This window comes from Arvicanthis niloticus, chromosome 23 (genome assembly GCF_011762505.2).
Source record: "Arvicanthis niloticus isolate mArvNil1 chromosome 23, mArvNil1.pat.X, whole genome shotgun sequence".
In the NCBI taxonomy this organism is placed as follows: domain Eukaryota; kingdom Metazoa; phylum Chordata; class Mammalia; order Rodentia; family Muridae; genus Arvicanthis; species Arvicanthis niloticus.
In genome coordinates, this window is record NC_133430.1 from 26157124 (window position 1) to 26177628 (window position 20505).

A 20505-nucleotide genomic window follows, 5' to 3' on the forward strand; every position below is an offset into this window, starting at 1 on the left:
AAGTCATTTTTTTTTTCACTAGCTCTCCAAAGTTAATATGCATAGTATTTGAAGCCTCCTAATAATGTAGACTTTTGTCCCTAATTGCCAAGAGATTCTGATTATTATTGTGTTGGGATTCCACTATTAGTCCCATAAATATTATGTGAGTAACCAAGAACCACTGTAATTTGTTTACACAGTTCTCTTTATTTCTATTTCATGTTGCTGTTATATGTATATTTACTTGGAATGATGTAGAAAGAAGGTTCACAGACCTTAAACCCTAAATGTGTAGTCCTCTAGTTACTGGCAATAATGGGTTAGTTTGATGGCTTCTCCTCTGCCGTATTCTATACACTAACATTGAACTCAGTTGTTCTCCATGAAGACCATATGATAGATGCACTATAATAAATAATCATGTTAATAAAATCAATATGAATGCTATTTACCCAAGGGAACCTATAGAACATTATCTGTATTTGTAACTTGAATTAGTAGTTTGCTACTGAAGTTGAAGTTGATATGTTTATTCAGTCATCTTATAAATATTATATCTATTAAATATTCATTACATATGTAATTGTCTTAAGCATAGCATAATGAAAACAGAAATACTACTTGCCTTTGGGAAATTAAATTTTTGTGAGAACATAGGAAACCATTTGAATAAGTAAAAACAAGACAAAAGTAAAATGTAAGCAAGTTTCTAGTAAATTATAAATAGTATCAAGTGGTTTTCCACTGTGTTTTAGGATGTCTAAGAATCTGATAATTTTTAGGGTCAGTGGAGCCAATGAGAAACCTTGCCAATGTAATCAGGAGCAAAAGTTCTGATTGGATAGTTTGTGGCTTGGGTTATTTCTCCTTCTATTAGTTACATGTTCTGAGTATAAATCCACTGCTAACTACATAGCTGAAAAGATGTTCCTTCATTCTGTAGGGTGTCTCTTCTCTATGCTTCCTTTGCTCCACAGATACTTTTTAATTTTATGCAAACCAATTTGTCCATTTTTGCTGTCATTGCCTGTGGAATTGAAACTGTTTTCACATAGCTCCAGCTTATATTAAGATAGCGATCTTGAACTATTTTTCTTTGCTCTCCTGTAGCAGGCTTTGTCGTTGTTTTGTTTGTTTGTTCGTTTGGAAGAGATTCACAACTATTATTGACAAAGAAACCACACCATTGTAAGTGGGATAACTCCTCTATATGTCAGTCTCATGAGCATTTGTTATAGCAAACTAGTTCATCTGTTTTTGTTTTGAAAAATAGATGTGGACCTTGAAAAATATACTCATGATTCCTTCTCATTCCTTCTTCTGAACATCTCATTTTTAATTTTAAATTTCATTCTCTTGTAGAATCGGAGAAATTGACAATTACAAATAAAAATTATATGCCTTAATAGAGTCAGAATGAAGTATAAAGACACTGTCTGTGAACAAAATAATTCTGTGAAATAATCTTTACATTTAAGCACAACCCTAGTTATATAATGATAAAGCAGAGACAACGATGAATGAAGACTCAGCAGGGCTCTACAGCAAGGTCGACACCAAGTCCCAGGCATTGTGAGCACATTGTCACATAACATAATCAGTCCACGATGACTCCTTTCTCTACTTCCCCTCAAACAATATTCCTGTATAAAGGATAAACATTAAAAAAATAGTTGGCAGATTTTAAAAGTTGACTCTAAACTTTCCTTACTCAACAATATTAAAGGCAACAATTAGAAAAAAATGTACTAGCTGTGGTAATGTTCAGAAGAATTGTACAGGTAATCATTTACTTCAAACATCTCATTATCTAAAATGTACACACCCTCATATTCCCAAACCACTTCAGTACTTTTCTTGAATTAACTCAGGGCAAACACATTTCTGATGGAAAGAAAACAGAGATTCCTCTCCAGATAGTCAACAGCTGTGGCTGGCAAAAACAATTCAGCACAGTATCTCCTAGGACTTGAAAGCATATCACTCTGGTGACATCAGTCCACAATCAAATACACGGGGTCACTGACTCTTTAGGCTTCTGTTTTTTTTTTTTACCCCCACTGAAAAATATGTCTCCCAAAGTCAGTGACTTGTATGCATTCTTTATAGAAGAATCAAACAGGCAGAATCTCTACAGGGTTTCCAGTTACTCTTTCCTGCCTGGGCCCACTGAAGTATGAATGCACCTGAGGCAGCTCAACACACTTCATCTTTATATCACTACTTAGGAGCATTGAGACAAACCAGGGAGGCTTCAGAAGTAATGTCAATAGTTCTGCAATCTGGGTGGGCTACCTCAGAATTCTGAGGATAGTTCTTAGAAGGGTAGAGTTTCTTTGTTGTCCTAATGCTGGTATCAGACACAACCTACCTGACGTCTTGTGTCTTTAGATAGTTGGTGAACCACTTAGCTACCTCATGACCACAGTCTCTACCTTTGATGTCAAGACCAAATAGCCTGAAGTTGTGGATCTCATTTGAAGAAGGCAGCTTGATATGCAAAAGCCTCTTATCCATGACTGGGGCTGTGAGGGTCAGAGAGACGTTCTCCAAAGTGATGGAGACCAGTACAAGGTGGGATCCTCATGCACAAGACCATACATGGCCATCTTCTTTAATCACCTCCAAAATTCGTCATGTACTTTGTTGCTAGGAGGCGCCATGTCAGGGTCCTTGGTCTTGCACACCAACACCCCTTTGCAGGACTTGATGTGGAGGTCCACACATTTGGCATTATGCCCATTTGCTGAAGCCACCATCACCACCAGGTCATAGTCCTCAGCTCAGCACCATCGACACCAATCCCAGAGAAGTGACTTCAAGCCAGGTGGAGCATGGCTGCATGGGCAGATTGAGGCAGGCCAGAGCAGAGAAGCTGGAGGCACCTATGTTAAACCACGCTATGTGTCCATTAGCAGTTTTGAAATTTCAGATTTTATTGTAATGTATTTGCTGTGTTTTGAACTGTTATATATTTGAATTATGCAAGGTGAGTGATAATGATCTAGTTTCATTCTTCTACAATGAACCATTCATTGGACATACTCTCTTCAGTGTAGGTTTTGGGCAAATTTCTTCGAAATCAAGTGCCTGCAGATGTGTGGTCATTTCTGGATAGGTTTCCTTAGTCTCCATGCTTATGTTTTTGTGTCCGATTAGTTTTTCTAATTATGACTTCATTCTAGAGGTTCTTTTCAGTTGTACTTTCATCTTCATTTGATACTGGAAAATTTTCTGATTTATTCGGTTGACTGTCATTTAATGATACTGGTGGTATCATTTTGCAGTCTCTATTTGTATAATTTCTATAGTTTTTCCTGCTATTCATCTCTAGTCTTACACTGTGTTCAGATAAAATGTAAAAAATTATTTTCAATTTCTTATAAGTATAGCTTTTGGGGTTGTTTTTGGCTTCCAATTGCTTGGAATATTGACTTTCATATAGTCCTAGTGAGTTGTATTTCTTGTAGACAATAGGCAGTTGGCTCTTGCTTATTTATCCATCCATCCATTCTAAATCTTTTAAATTAGAGAGTTAAGGTCATTTATGCTTAGGGTTATTATTGAGAGACATTTACTGATTCCTGTTACTTTGTTGGCTGATTTCTTGCTTTGTTTTTTTCTTTTCTTCTTTTTGTGTTTGATGGTCTACTGAGTTGTGCATAATTGCTTTCTAGTTCTCCTTTACTCATCTCTTCATCTTATAAAATTACTCATTCTTGTACTCTTGGGACTAAGACTGTCATTTTTCTTTGTATCTGTTTAAGATTTCTTCAATCATATTCTCTGATGCTAGCTTGGTGATCACGAATGTGTATGTGTGTGTCCCCTTGTCTTGAACTGACCTTTTTTCTATTTTAGTTCCTAATTACAACCTTGTTGTATAGAATACTTTTTTGTTGATACTTAATTTTTTGAAAGTCTTTTGAGGCACTGTCTTTCTATATAGCCCTGGCTGTCCTTGAACTTACTATGTAGACTAGGGTGGCTTTGAACTCACAAAGATCTACCTACCTCTACTTCGTTAGTGATAAGTGCTGGTATTCAAAGCCTATGCCTTCACATTCAGGCCTCTTATAGCTTTTCTGGCTTTGGAGGTTTTCACTAGTGTCATTTGATATATTTGTCTTTGGGGCTTTTCTACTGTAGTTTCACACCTTTTCAACTGTAGATTTTACACCTTTCATTTTCATTTCAGATTTATGCTGTACCTATAGATTATTTAGCTTGCTGTCTTTGTCAAGTCCCAGAATTATTGAAAGTTATGCTAATGCTTATTTATCTTACTTTTCTTTTTTGGTGTTTGAAGGTAGCATTTCCAAAGTCTTGACCTAATTTTCTTTCTTGGTGGTAATGCTACTATGGTTTGTTTTATTCATTGATTTTATTTTTAATATCCCCCCATTTTTAATCTAAACTTTCTTGCTGAATGTGTCCTCAAGCTGCTGACTTTTTCCTGTATTCTGCTGATTTTCTTACCTATGTCTCCAGTTTCCTTATTTCATTAACTTGCTTGTTTATTTCTTTAATCAGTGGTTAGTCTTACAACTTTATTATTGAATTCTTTTTTTTTTTCTGGCATTTCAGCTACTTTAATGCCTTTAGATTTGAATATTGAAGAATTTATATTTGAGAGACAGGATGTCACTTTGTTTTTTTCACATTTCTGGTGTTTGGATGTCTCTTTCAGTTCTCTTTGGAGGTCTTAATAAGCAACCCACTTTTGAGGGCTTAACCCTTTGTATACTGACACTTAAACAGACTACTTTCCATATGGCTGCTGTTCTCTGTCCTTTGGCTTTGAGAAGTCACAGCTGGAACCTTCTGTTGTGCTCTCTGTTTCTGTTTTTGCTGTCCTTTTATTTCTTCACACTTTTCTGCTGTCCTTTCACCACCCAGTGCCTTCTTAGGCCCTTCCAACCCTGCTGTCCTTGGACCAGCATCTGTTCTTTGTCATTGTCACTCTCCTGATCTGCCATGCTGTAAGGAATCTCCACCTTACTTTAGAACCCTGGTTTTCACTCAATCTTGCTCAGGCTGTGATCCTTTAAGACAGTTCCTCATATTGTGGTGCTCCCCCGACCATAAAAGTAGTTTTTGGTACTTAATTACTGTAATGTTGGTGCTGTAATGAATTGTAATTAAAATCTCTGATATATAACCCACATGGGCTTATGACCCACAGGTTGGGAACTGCTGCTCCAGAAGCTCAGAATTGCTTTCTGAAGGAGTCATATATTTGTCTGGTTGGAATGGAAGCAATAGTATTCAGCAGTAATTCATCAAGACACAAGGAAGGAACTGATTGAGACCGTGTTAGTATTCAGTCCCTATTCTTTGTATTAAACTCTAGGAGACTCTTAGAATTATTGGTGTTGAGTATTGTAGAATATATCTAATACTCTAGAAGGCCTAAGAAGTGTGCTATGGAATTATGGGTAACACTTTTTCTGTACAGCTGTACTCTCTTAATTCAAATGTTGTAAACTTGTCTAGAATAAGGAATACAACTAGCCCCTCAAGAGGTTTCTCAATCTCTGTACCATTGATATTCTGGGATGTATACTTCTTTTGGGAGTCACGCTGTGCTGTGCATTACAGGCTGTTTATGACCGTCTCTTACATCTACTCCACAGATGCCAGTAGCACACCTCCTCTGTCCTGACATGTCAATCAGAAATGTTTCCAGATATTGCCCTGGATCCTGTTGTGCAACCCTGCAATAGTAAAGTGCAAAAAGAGTTTTGATAGCTATTCCTTTATTTAAGGATCAGTAGAGGAGTGAAAATCAATATACAGCTTGCTTTGAAAATGCTGTAGTTCAAGAAAAAGAAAATTGTACTTAAAGACTCAGAGGAAAATCACAGCTTTGAAAACACTGTTCTTTAAGTTTCAAGAAGAAAGTTTCAGAGTATTTTATGTTCTATACCCAACAGATTGCCAAACCTTGAGAGAGAGGCTTGCAGAACAGGAGTGTAAGTTCCTATTAAAAGAAGAAATAATCGGAAGGCCTGGGAGATGTCTCAGCAGGGAGAGAGGTGACTGTGTGTAGACCTGATGAACTGCACCTATCCCCAGGATCTTAAGGGTGACAAGAGAGAATTCACTCCTGGGTTCTGACCTGTGACCTCCATATACATGACATGACACATGTGCACCCACACATATGCATCACACATATACACACATATTAAATCAATCAGTAAAGACACAGAGAAAAGTGAATAGGAATGGAGAGTAAAAGGTATGTAAGGAGATAATTAGGTTAGAAGAGATTTTGGCAGCTAATGTTATATTAAACTGTAGTGACGTAGGCATTCAGACACTCCATTCATATCTCCTGTGTACTTACTTCTATCAATTCATAAATGAAAGGACTGTTTGGCTTAGCGTCCCATGTCTAAGAAATTGCTGCTAGAAAAATACATGGTTCTTGGTCTTAGTCTTTTGATACCAAGTGAAATATTCATAATTGACAAAAGGAATGAGAACACCGAGTTGGTCACAGGACGTCTGCCTCTGTGCCCCTTGTTGAATACATTCATTAGAGTGTTTAATGCACTGTTGCACATCCATTTGCCACGATGACAAGGAATATTTAATGACCTGAATAGATACTCACATTTAGGAAAAGCAAGTTACATTGTGTATCTAGCATGAGCCAAGTACCGGGACTGCTTGCTTGCAGTGGTTCCTGTGGACATGCTGCTTCTCCTGGCTGGCTGGCTTCCATGTCAGTTACTACCTGTGCTGTTCAGGTGCTTTTTGCCGAGTATCCGATATGCTTCATGGATGTGAGTGTGAGATCCTTGCAGAGGCTAGGGTTTACTTCATATTTACTGAGGCCTTTGAGCTGGGCCAGGCATCTCTTGTGATGGCCACTGGACTCTGTTACTGACCCAGCAACTCTGCTGTCTCCCCTGAGGCCAGGCCCCACCAATGGTACCAAAGCTGACCCACTAGAAGCCATGGCACCACGTGGCATTCCTTTGAGGTTATGCAACTAAGGAAGGTTCTAAAGCAGTGATTTTTACTTCATGGCTCAGAAGCATCCCTCACAATTTCAAAGCATTTAATGATCTTGATGAATGAAACATTTCTTTCAAGTTTTATTTCAGATCTCTGTCTTTTCCTTATTTCTTAAGCCACTGAATTCTCTGTGGTTTCTGGACTAGCAAGACATTCTAGTCACAAACTCTATGTTAGAAATTACTCATTTTCAGTAATAGTAAACATTATCACTAAATAAAGCTCAACTTCCTTTATTAGTCTTTCCAGGGGCTCTCTTTTGTTTTAATCATATTTTCTCATCAGTCCTTGTCTATCTGCTGTTTAAATCTGTCTGTGCTGGTAGAAGTCCCCCAGTGGTTTTCAGATCAAGTTTAAAGTGGACCCAGCTCCTTATCTTTGTGTCCCATCCTAACCATGTTACCAATTAGAATTAAATTGTATTGCAAAGTTGTTGTAACAAGACTCTTATAATTGTTTGTAATGCACGTCTTTCACTCCTAGGGTGAACCATGTCGATTAGGGCGGAAGGGCTCTATTTTGACCTCTTGGTATATTTACATCAGGTCTGAGAATGTACTCTATTAACTGTTATAAATAGTTTGAAAATACATTTTAAATTTTAAAGAATTTTAACCCAACAAGCATGTGTTTTTTCATAATGATCATATTATTCTACATTAGATTTTTAGAGAAAAGGAATAATGGCAGTCACTGTGTCCTAGTTTGTTTTCCTTCATGGTGGTAATCAAAATGACAACTGCCTTGGGGAGAGAAGGTGTTTTGTGTTGTTTTATTTTGTTTTTTCCTTTTTTCATTTATACTCCATCACTGGAAAAAGGCAGGTCTGGGGTTCAGGGCCTGGACCTGGGGGTAGGAAATGAAATCTTTACTGTGGAAGAATGCTATGTTCTGGCTTACTCTCCATGGCTTACTCAATGTCTTTTCTTATATAGCCCAGAAGCTAGCACTGTGCATGCTAGAATATACACACCTGCACTAATCGAGAAAATGCCCTACAGACTTGTTTATTAGCCAATCTAATGAAGGCATTGTCCCAATTATGGTTCTATTTTCCCAGATGAGCCTAGCTTGTGTCAGGTTGACAACCACAAACCAGCATACTCTGTATTCTTATCTGGGCTCACAATGAAGTGAGAAAAATGATGCTGAGGCAGTACTGGTAAGTTGTGAGTTAACCATGAGGTGGGGGAAATGGTAGTCAGTAACACTGGAAAGTCAGGTAGGTGCTTAGTTGACAAGGTGCTTATACTCCATGCTATAACTGTAAAATGTTAAATATGAACACGAGTGACCATTGTACTTTTTTTTTTTTAATGACTAGAGTAGTAATTTAAAGCTTCATTTAAAATGGTGGCTAAAAGTCTATAATTGTAAAAGAGAATGATGTACATGTAATTTAACACAGAAGTGGAGTTGTGAGAGGGTAGGTATATGGTGTAGCTGAGTTTGCATATGGTTGATGGGTAGAGCCTATCACCATCTAGTTGTGGATTTCCAGAGAAACTCAGAAGTTCTTCTATGTGAGTTGTAATGAGAGAGAGAAATAAACTGAGAACGCTATGTGCATGGATAGCCCTTGTGTAATGCCCCAGGTTCTTGGAGTAAATTCTCAAGACTCTATTTAGTTGGCTGTAATGGGGCTCTGTATTTCTCTGGTTCCAAAGCTCATGCATTTTGGCTTTTGGGGTAGAATTGGAGTACAGAAGAACTTCAGTTTTATATGATGGGTTTCAGATCCCTTTTCTTTTCTGCTCTATCACATCTAGAAGACTATTAGCATTTTAAATAAGGTCAGAAAGCAACTATATTATACAGGGGTAGCCACATTGGGACATGTTTACAGATGGATTCTTATTCAAACCATATTCAACATCATCTAGAAGTTAAGTCTCTAGTGAAAGGAAAGTTCTCTAGGGAACCCCATCATCTTTAAGGGGTGTTTAAAAGCGTAACCAGGGAAGGTTTCAGAGAAATGAGGGTTCAGAGAGATAAAAAAAGATAACATTGTTGAGGAAGAAAACTTGACTTGGTCTGTAGCTGGGTAGATTTAAGTAAGTCATTTGAAATGTGTTTGACTCAGCAGTTTTAAGACTTTACAGTAATGGAAGAAATTAATGGATGAGTAAAAATAATCACCAACATACTGTTCTCTGTGCTCAGTGTAGTGGCCTTCACCTGTGCTAGTGTTTACTAGGTGGAGCTCCCATCTTATAGTCATGAGAATATTTTAATAAAAGTTTATTCCTAATCTCTGGTTTGGCTCTTCTTATTTCTAAATCATGCTTTTTATCCCATAGAAAAGACAGGTGAAGCTGCACCCTACACTTAATTAGACATGCTCACACTGGACTCTGGCCACTTCCACCGAGCAGCAATAGATGTCTATCACATTGCTCTATAAAATATGTGCTCAAGTTAAATAGTAGTGGTAAAGCAAAGACTCCATCATTGAAATATTTTCCAGAATCAATAACAGTGACCTTTTCATATCCTGAGGATGGTGGTTTTAATGACCACCATGATTTAGATGGCAGTTTAAAAGAAAGCAGCCTTCTGGTCGTTATAAGTTCCTTTCATTTTACTGCATGGGAAAGTCATTTTACAAAAAAAGAACTTAATTGTGTGTCATTTGCTGTTAATTTTGGACACACTATGCTAAATTTCATTGTTTGTTCTTTAGTTCTGACAGCATTTAGTAGCAATAGTTAACTCCTCTTACCTATAAACTACAAACCAAGCTGTTGCTCCAGTATTTAATTCTTCTCAAAGGAGTGGGAATGTTTGCTCTCTCTGTCCGGCTTTCTCTTTCTCTCTCTCTCTCTCTCTCTCTCTCTCTCTCTCTCTCTCTCTCTGTCTGTCTCTCTGTCTCTCTGTCTCTCTCTGTTTCTCTCTCTCTCTGTTTCTCTTTCTCTCTCTCTCTCTCTCTCTCTCTCTCTCTCTCTCTCTCTCTGTCTCTCTGTCTCTCTGTCTCTCTCTGTTTCTCTCTCTCTCTGTTTCTCTTTCTCTCTCTCTCTCTCTCTCTCTCTCTCTCTCTCTCTCTCTCTCCTCCCCTCTGTCCCCATGAGATGAAGGTTGGTCATTGTGAAGAGAGGATGAGCAACTGCTTCTAAAGGATGCAAACCAAGAATGTGATCCCAGTGGTGCGGTTATGTTAGGCAGATTGTATCAGAATCAAAAACTGTGGGTGGCCCATGGATATCGTTTTATGGAATCTAATGAGTTTCAATAAGAAGTACATTTTTGTACTTTGATGGACATAGAATAATTTATTGTCTCTTAACTTATAATACAATGGGGTCACTCTAGACACACATTGCTGAGGAGAATTCCAGTGGTTTTGGACTTGCATTTACTTTTCTCTTGCAATCTTTACTAGGATTGTATATAATACATTTTTTTTTTTGGTCTGGGGAACATATTGTAGTTTATGGGTACAGCCATTTTCATCTGGTAATGTATTCCATGTGTTAGCCATTACATAGAGTTGTTTCATCTTAACTCATCTGAGTTCATTATTGTTCATTCTGAACCATGCTTTATGTCTGTCAGAAGAAGGATTGTTTGAATTATTTTTATACAATAACTTTATAATCAAGTATTTCAGTTGTGTGAGTGTAAATGAGTTTAGCTATTATTTGTGAATATTTTAAATATAGATTTAGTTCTCTGAGTCATTTTATACTTTAGTACTCTTTACTGTGGATGTGTTACTGTTTAATTTTGTGCCTGGACAGTAACTATACATTGATTAGAAAATTAGGGCACTGCATTCCATACATTTTCCTTAACTTTCATAGGTTTGCAATAAACTGAAAATAAGAGAAAAATGTCTATATCTTTTTAATATCCAAGTGACTTTACATAAATTGCTTACTTTAAAAACACAGTGAAGGTTCTCTACTGAAATTGAAACTCTGGGTCTTGGTTGAATTTAGCACTAGCATTTTAAACGTTTGTATCTACTGCTTTCACTAACCTGTGGGTGGAACCTTCAGTCTCATAAGGGCAATAAAAAGATGATTATTATGCATTTCCTCGAATTTAGTAATTGAGTCAATTAATATTCATTGTACTTCTATCATTATGTGTTGGGAGCTGACTTTTAGAAGAAAGCGGCTATCAGCTTTGCAGCCATCTTGAGCCATATACCCTGACATGAGACTTGTTTTACATCAGCCTACAACAGCTGAGCACACTCTGATAATCTTGGTTTAGATACCTTGGGTGTGTGAGATTAAAGGTGTGTGACTTAAAGGTGTGACTTAGAGATCAGATTTAGAGACAAGACCTAAGGGCATGACTTAAGGGCGTGACCAAAAGGCATGGCTTAGAAGTGAGACATATAAAAGGCGAGAGGCAGAAAGGAGAGTTGAGAACAATTTGGAGTAACAGAGAATCAGACACTTTATTGAGTACAACTAGGAACTAGGAACTAGGAACTCAAGACTTGGGGCTTGGACTAGGAAGAGAGACTGAAGAATAAACGGGATTGGATCACACTCTGTCTGGTCTCCATTCTTCGAGTGTGTCCTCACTCTCTCTCTTGCTGAACCCTGACCCATGGACTGGAGCAGCTTGGGCCTGGAAACAGTGGCCGCCAAGCGTGGAGTGGAGAGGGCCTCAACATTTTTGGCGCCTGAACAGGGACTCCAGCTTAGGCCCCAACAATTATGAAAGTGTAGCTTTTGTGATTCATCATTTCATTTTAAAAGGGGAAGAAAAAAGTATATATATCACACGGTGCAAACATTGTTACTCAGTGTGAAGAGAGGTAAGCAAAGGGATAGGAAAGAGGCAATGTTTTAAGATTAGGCATTGCTGAAAAGATGTGCAACATCTGAGAGAGCAGCACCACGCCTGGGCTCTCTGGGAGAGCATTCCCTTTGTGTTTTAGATTTCTTCTAATAGATAACAGCAAAAATTGAACCTGACTGGTTTCTGTGGCAAAATCAGAAAAAAATATATATATCAGTAGGTTTATAAGTACAGGACTATAAAATTTTAGAGAACTTATTATTTTGACATACAAAAGGGTGGGGTTTATGTGGCTTGAAGCACTTAAGAGATCATGGTGCCTCAAGGAAATATAAGGTTTGGATATTTACTTGTATATATTTCCTGAGGTCTTGCTGAAACATTATGCAAAGAAGAAAACTCAGGTGCAGAGACTCTTCTGCAAACCAGCCGAGCATCACCTCCCCCCTTTCCTTTCCCTTCTAATGGCTGCTGGCTCTCATCCTTGACTTGTATCTGCAGCCCTCAACTTCCCACTTCTGTTAATCCTTTGTCTTCTCTTTTTCATGGGTCATAGCATTTGTGATGCATTTACATTATATTATATCTTTGGTATTATATCTTCATTTGAAGTTTCTTAGTCACAGTGGCTGAGAGGTGACCATGTAATGCAGCAATCCCATGGGTCAAGAAATAGGACCTAGAGTATTCTGGGAGATTCTGTGTAGCCCACCATGTAGAAGGTAAAAATATTAATACAGAGATTGAATTTTCATTCATACAATAGCTTATATCAGGATTATATTGTCATATGTTTAGAAAATACTTTTTAATTATCTTCATGCATGAGACAATATGCAGGGAATGTTTGCCATGGGTACCTTAGGAGGCAAAGGATTAATAGTGTTTAGCTCCAGGGAACCTAGAAATGAGATAAAAGTTGAGACAATCAAATGCTTTGAATCCTTTTCATGTGGCATCATCTGAAGGCCTGGCTCTGCCCTCATATCTTCTTCTCAGGCCCCTCTCGTTTTATCATCTACTTCTTGACCCTTCTGATACCCTGGGGTGCATCTGGATAATCCAGAGTAATTCCTTTGTTGAGATCTCCTGGTTCACAGACTTAATTCCATGTTGGATCTTAATTCTCCCTTTCATATAATACTATATCTCACAGTCTAGGGATTAGAATATGAATATACTTGAGAGAATTCATCCTGCCTACCATGATTAAGAAAGGCCATGTTAAACAGTGTAGTGTCTTTTACAGTTGCAGGGTTTACACATGGTAGGAATATAGAATCCAGTCCTAGGTATAACTCTAGAATGATCTCAGGGTAGTGACAGTGAAATGGTAAGCAGCCATTGGACTTGAAAAAGAACTTAAGTGATTTCCTGTGACAGATTGGGGATGATGGTTCCTGTATTTTTGGCATGAGAAATGATGAGACTTTTGTTGGTGCTTCTCACCAATGGGGAAAATATCACCCAGAAGAGCAGCAAGTTTTTGAGAAGAGAATAAATGTGTTTATGCAAAGCATCATGACAACAGTACTAGAAAGAATAACAGCATGAACATGAGAGACATTTTGGAATTAGAATTGACATAAGTGGACCACTCAAGATAAGCCGAGTACTGTCTTTAGGTGATACTTACGTAGACTGTATAAGCCAACCTGTGTTCCTCAGGAGTGGATTGTGATGGTACCATAAGAAGTGATATGTATTCGTGTGCATGCATACCTGTATGTGTCTGTATCCATCTGGAACCCTATTTGTCTATATTTGCATGCAGAAAGAAGCCAGAGGTTGACATCTAATGTCTTGTTTAATTACCATCTACTTAATTTTTTTAGGAAGTATCTCTCTCTGAACCTGTAGCTCATCATTTCAACCAATCTCGCTGAGCAGCAAGCCGCAGGTTGTCCCTGTAAATGCCTTCAGAGCAGTGAGATGATAGGCATGTTATGGAAGTCATGGTTAATGGCATTCTACCTCCTGAACCATCTCCCTATCCCAGAAAGTAGGATTTTAGTTATTTGAGCATTAATAACATTAATTTTTACTATTTCAAGTAAGTATCTATCAGTCACCAACTTTTGTGCATAAATAGTTCCCAATCTATGCAGTCACATCTAGAAAGGTCACACACAGCCACATGCTATTTCAGAAAGTAAGAAGACAAAGAATCAGTAAGTAATAGCACTGTCAAGCCCCAGACTTAAGTTTCTTTACTCACTAATGGATCTGCTTTACCTAAGATGCTGCCTGACTCACAGGGAAGGCTCATTTAAGTGTTTAATTTGGTTAATTTAAGGCATTTTGATTGCATAACATTGTATTCTTTCAATATAACAATCAAATGGTTGTTACAATTTTAAACTCCTAAATATTTCTTAAAGATTACATAGTAATATAGAATAATAATGTAAAAGAACCATGTTCAGATCCTCATGGGTGACCTTGGAGAGCCTACGCTGGTATTGTCATTTTATTTTTCCTGGGAGTGGTGGGGTCTGGGGAAAGGGTAATGCAGAAGTGCGGGGCGATGCAAACCATTTTGTAATGTCTCTGCATTGGAATTCAGTGTGTTGAGTCTATTCTAGGTCAAAGTCAAAGGGAAATTCAATTAACAAGTGCCTTGTCTGTAATTGAGTATCAGCTCTAAGGAGAACACTGTAATGAATTTTCATTGACAGGTTAGAGTCATGATCAGAGATGAATGAGATGAAGCTAGGCATGTTTTTTTTAAGACTGACGAAGAACAGGCTATAGGTGGCTAGAAAGCGCAAGCCAAGTAAAAGGATTATCCATAGGCAATTGGCTTCCATAAAGAAAGGACATGCTTATTGGTGAGTTTGGAAGCCTGGTGATCCTGAAGCTAGGTCCTATACTAACAGCCTTCCATAGATGTGATATGTTCACATTGATAAACTAAGAGCAGTGGGAATTCAACCACTCGTGATTGCAATCCAAGAAGGAAAATATTAAGAATGATCAAGTCAACTTATCATGATGTCTATGTTAGGGGATATACTATAGTAAAAAGAGGACATAATTAAAGATATTGCTAAAAGGTTTTTGTTGTAATCAAGATATCAGGGAGTGGGATAACATGGTAGCTGAGGAAATGGAAAAGTATTCCAGCAACTTTATGGGAGAACATAAAATGATGGGGTTGAGGGGGATGAAAAGAGCGGAAGAGGGAAGGAGGGAAGGGGAGAAAGTCCAGATTCTGAGGTTGCCTTTTCTGAACTAGAAGTTGGGAAGAAGTACTTGTTAGACTTGCATTGGAATAATGTTCTTAGTTGATTTATCATTTATATAGTCTGAAAAAAATACTAGGCTAACACTTATGAATCATGGAATATAGAATACTGAAAATGTGCAGTAAAAATTATTGCTTTACTTGTTTGTTTCCTATTTGTATCTATGTGAAATATCTGTATTGCCATCACAGCCAGTTCAACAGCTTTAAAAATATGTATATATGTATATGTTTTTATGTATGTATATATGTATATATGTGTTTATATATACATATACATTTATTTATAAAAGTATGTTTAATACAAGGTCAAATTTTTATAACAGACTTCTACAAGAATGTATATTTCTCAATGATGCATCTTTCTTTATCAGGCATCCTAAAGAGTTAATCAGAAACACCAGTACCATGACTAACTTAATCTTAAAGTCTTGCAGTTGTTCCCTTTTGCTGTACACCACAGTCCGAACTCAGTAACAGTACATAGGACCCTCTGTGACTAACATCTAGTCTCAATTATTTTGCTCCTCTTACAGATTACAACCGTGTAGAATTATTGATGTTTCATATATTAGAGAGGCTCTTTGGGGTTCCAGGACTTCCATGTTAGACATGAGGCTCTTTGATCTCAGAGGCCTCTAGACAGCTCTTTATCTTGCTACACCTGCAGGTATCCAGAGTTTGATTACTGTGGTTTAGGAATTCACCAAGATTGGATCCATTTCATGGAAACATTTATTTAAACTTGGGGCATTTAGTGTATTTATTAAGGACCAAACTTGCAGCAGACATTGAGCCGGGCAAGAAATACACATTATAATTGCGTTGATCTTCGTAAGATCTACAGTCCAGCTGTAGACAGAGTACATAGTTGGAGCTCTTGGGTTAGGGTTATAACTCAGTTGGTAGAGTGCTTGCCTAGCATGCTCAAGGCACTGGTCTTGGTTCCTAGAACCACATAAACTGGAAGTTGGTACATGTCTGTGCTTCCTGAACTCAAAACACTCACAGCTGCAGACAGGAAGATTGCAAGTTTAATGGGCATCCTTGGCTATTTAGCAAGTTCAGGGTTAGCCAGGGCTGCATGATAAATGCTGTCTTGAAAAGCCAAAGCAGCAAACTGTAGTTGGAACCCTGTTTTGTCATCCTAAGTGTGGATGTCAGGGTGCAAGACATACAGTAACTGTAAGCCTGAGGGCTTCATTGCAAGGCTGAAAAGCATAGTGTATGCAGGAAGAAACATGGCAGGCAGGAAGGGGTGTTGAAAATGAATTCAAAAGATGAAATGGGCTGAAGAGCAAGCAGAGGCTAGCAATAGAATCAGGAGAGCTTGTATGGCATACTAGGAGTGTTGACTTAAGTATAGGACCACTGAGGCATCTTTTAAGCAGGAGAATTACATGAATTTTTTTTTTTTAAACCTCAGTGCTGATGGGTAAAATTTTACAAGTGAAGCTTTTACACTGTGAAGCATGACTATTAACATAGTAAACCTCTCATATCAAAGCGTATTATCCCTTTGGAAGACAGCAATAAAAGAAGCCAGATGTTGTGTTTCTTTTGACACTATCTGATATTTTCTTTTTAAAAACGTACATAACAACATAGTGAGGACTAAAGCAACAGAACTTTGCTTCATTCTTAGAGCATCTTTATAAGCAAATACAGTGGGAATAACTCAGTATCACTTATAAGGTTGAATACATACTTGGTGTGTGATTTAGCAGTTAGTTTCATTTGAAAATGTACAGCTAAGAGAAAAGCTCTTACACATTTGAACCAGGAGATACACTGAGGCACATACTCACCATGTGTATTTGCAGTGTCTGTCTGCTTTCCTTCCCTCCCCCCCCTCTCTCTCATCTATCATCTATCCCTCCCTCCCTCCTTCCCTCCCTTTCTTCCTCCTTCCCTGCTATTCTTCTTCATCTATAGATGAGAATGGTGGTATTTTCATAGAACAATACACTTAGAAACTGTTAAAAAAAATCTTAAAGTGAATATTATATATAGGCATTTATTTTACCAACAATACAGTCTCAGTAATATAATGTATTCTGACTAACAAGTCAAAGAATATATGTGTTATGTTCCATTTATAAAATATTAAAACACATGGAATGAAACAGTACATTATATAGGGCTGTATGTAAAATTGTATATGCTGATCGGTGGCTGTATTTCTTTTTGTCATTTTTCTTACTCAGTGTTACTGCAACAAGCTTGCTGATGCTTTTCACATAGATAATTTATACATTATGAAAAATGCTAATTTTTCTTTATTTAAAATTATTTTTAGATAGGATCATATTACACAATCCTGCCCGGCCTAATACTTAGTTTGAAGCTCAGGATAACCTTGAACTCATGGAAGTCTCCCTGCCTCAGACATCACAGTGCTCGGATTTCAGTCATGTCCCAACACGCCAAGCTCACAAAGTCAGCTTTTAATCAGAGGATGATTTTGTAAGGGTATATACAGTAGGGTCAAATATCACATTTGCTAAGAATATGAACTTTGTAGGCAGACAAAGACAGCTTCAAATCTCTCTCTCAGTTACTCTGTACTTCTGATCTTGCACAACATAGAAACTACCCTTGTCTCATGCCTCAGGTTCCACATCTGTGAAAATTGAAGTCAGACAGAAGTGACTCCCTAGGACCCCATTTTGTCTACCAACTGTCCCTTGGCCTCCTTATCAGTTTGCCTTGCAGGATCCAGTATGACAATTCTTCGAAGTTAAATTTCATAAAGAAATGAGGCTAGAATACTATGTACTTAGGGAACAAGACACAGCACACATTGTCCCAGACTTTATCAATTGTAGTTACAACGTGAAATCAGAGCTGAACCTTCTAGAGCTTCAGTGACTGACTCCGTCAGCACCCCCATTGCAAATAGAAAGTGCCAGTGGTAACATTGTCTTCAATGTGCAGAATGGAGATGGCTGAGCATGGTTTGTTGTATGCAGGTCTCTTTGTGGCCTCTAATTTTGAATATATGTGCCCTTTCTGTGCTTTAGAATAGTTTTTAGTTGAAAAGTAAATGTATCCTCTTTGCTCTTCTCTGAAAATTGAACATTTCTCCCTTCCATCCTGAAAGCAATTTTTGATAATTATTGAAATGTTGATTCTCTTAAGATTTTAATTATATGCACTCACACACACACCTCCTTATGTTTTCAAAGCCAAAAGTTTCATATTTGTGTGCACGTGAGTGTGCACAAGTGTGCATGTGTATGTTAGAGAAGTATGTGTGTATTGCACTGGGTGAAGCCTCCCAGGCTTCTGTCTGACTCTAAAGCAGATGATCACTAATCTACCATTGTTGGGCATTAGATTCTTTGGGCATTTTGATTCCAGATGGCTTTGATAAAAATAGCAAGATAATCTTTGCATATATATACTTCTGCATTTCAAAATACACTCAATTGAACTCTGCTTAAACAGATATGAATATCTTTTAAGTTTATAAATATTTTCTCATTATGAAAAATAGAAGAGCAGTCAAAGCATCTTACGAATGATTTTTTTTTTTTTACAGTGTTTATGGAATCGTTTCCTCCTGTTCATGATAGATTGGCTTGAGCACTAACAGTGACTGTTCTGGGATTCTAGAGTCAGTCATTGCTTTGTCTTTTTGTCTGTAGGTAACCAGTCTTCATTATATTGGCCACCCATTATTTAGTGAAGACTTCCATGTAGCCTACCATGAGAACAAATTATGCTAATCTAACATCAGTATTTGTTTATTGGCTCACAGATCTGGGATTTTTCTCCTTATAATTTATAATGAATACATGTATTATTCTAGCCAGTAAGATTCTAATGTGACCCGTGACATTTATCATATGGCTCAGATTCTTCCAAATGCTGAATTTGGGGTATTTCTTCATAGCTCATAATTTGTGGGTTACAGAAACATTCATAATTTGATTTAATGACATTAGGCAGAAGGACTAGCCTAATGAGTGTTTCTTCCAGCTACGTGTAAACTCTATAGCCTGTAGAACAGTTAAATACCAGATACTATATCACACTTGCATGGTACTTAATTTTTGTAAAACATATTCATATAATTTATTCATTTATATTTATTTATAAATAAATTTATAAATTCATTTATAATTCATTTATAATTACTTGAAGAATTCTATAGTGTTTCCAAAATCACAATTGAAAAATTTACAATGAATTGCTCTTTATTGTTGAGACTTAATTTTCCCTTATAACCTAAAGCCATGTGATAAAAGTGTCCCCTTAGTTGCTAAAGTGTTTGAATGTTGAAATGATAGTTGATAATTAACACGTAAACTTAAAGTCCTTAATCACTATTCATGGATCCCTTGCTTCCATCACCGTGAATAAAGCAGAAGGGATTGTTTATGAGTGTAGATAATAATTATATGAAATGGCACTTATCTGGGTTGGGGTTTAAAGGAAAAGCATTTGGGGACACCGAGCTGAAGACTGAGGGACACTGAGCTGAAAATACTGCCTACATACTCTTGACACTAAGCTATTTTTCCATCCCTAAAAGAAGAAGTTAATATTCTATATTTTATCTTCTTGAAATTTTTTTACAACTTAATTTATTTGTTATGAAGTTTTTTGATTAGCCCAATGAATAATAAACTATACAATTAGAACACAATATATTATAGTTTAGGCAATGATTCTATAAAAAATGCAAAACCGTGTTGTTACTAGGATAATTAATTTGTGTGTTGTTTCTTGAAATGTAATATCAGAGAAATACTGTATTTAATGATTTTACAATTAAAAGTAAAGAAAATATACCCTGAGTCTGTACAATACAATGCCATTGATACCTAGTTATGTATGATGCCTTCTGAGATACAGAGGGAAGTCTTCCTTCCTCTTGAAGGTGACAGATGCATTGCTCTAGTTTTCACATAAAGTCTCAAGCTCATGACCAAAACCATGCATTTGCTATTGAAAGGCCAAGTTCCCTTTTAGGGATTAGGTGAGTCTGTCAAAGCACCGTATGGTTCTGTAACCTGTGTGTGTAACATTCACTAAACTTCTTATCCTTGCTGTCTAAGCTTTTCCTAGTTCATGTGCTCTAGAGAACTAAACTGCCTTGAACGTGGCTGCACTGAGACTTTTGAACAGGTTTAGTTAGACATACTGACAGCCAGCTTTGGGGAAACTCTGAAGGGAGCCCATGGGAAAACTCTGGTGTAGGACTTTACTTTTACACCTGAGTGGAATTATGCTCTATTTGTATTCTGTCTAATGCTAAATATTTGGGTGAGCAGTGACTGTTTTTGATGTTAATGAAGACTTTCAAAGTAGGTGTTCTAATCCCTTTTGGAATCCTTTCACATTGCATTGTATTGTTGAATTATAGAACTTCTAAACTCTTCCCTTATATAGGATTCAAATGTAGCTTACTACATCTAGTCTACAACAAATGATAGTAATTTACCGCACTATTCACTCACTAATTAGCCCATCAGACCTTA

At 37.3% G+C, this 20505-nt stretch overlaps 1 protein-coding gene and 1 pseudogene across 3 annotated transcripts in view; one reads left to right on the plus strand and one right to left on the minus strand.

Annotated features, from left to right (window-relative positions):
• The window catches only part of Cep128 (centrosomal protein 128), a 342449-nt gene that overhangs the window by 210528 nt on the left and 111416 nt on the right, over positions 1–20505 (plus strand). The window lies entirely within an intron of this gene.
• LOC143437140 (mitochondrial amidoxime reducing component 2 pseudogene) lies at positions 1988–4961 on the minus strand (annotated as a pseudogene).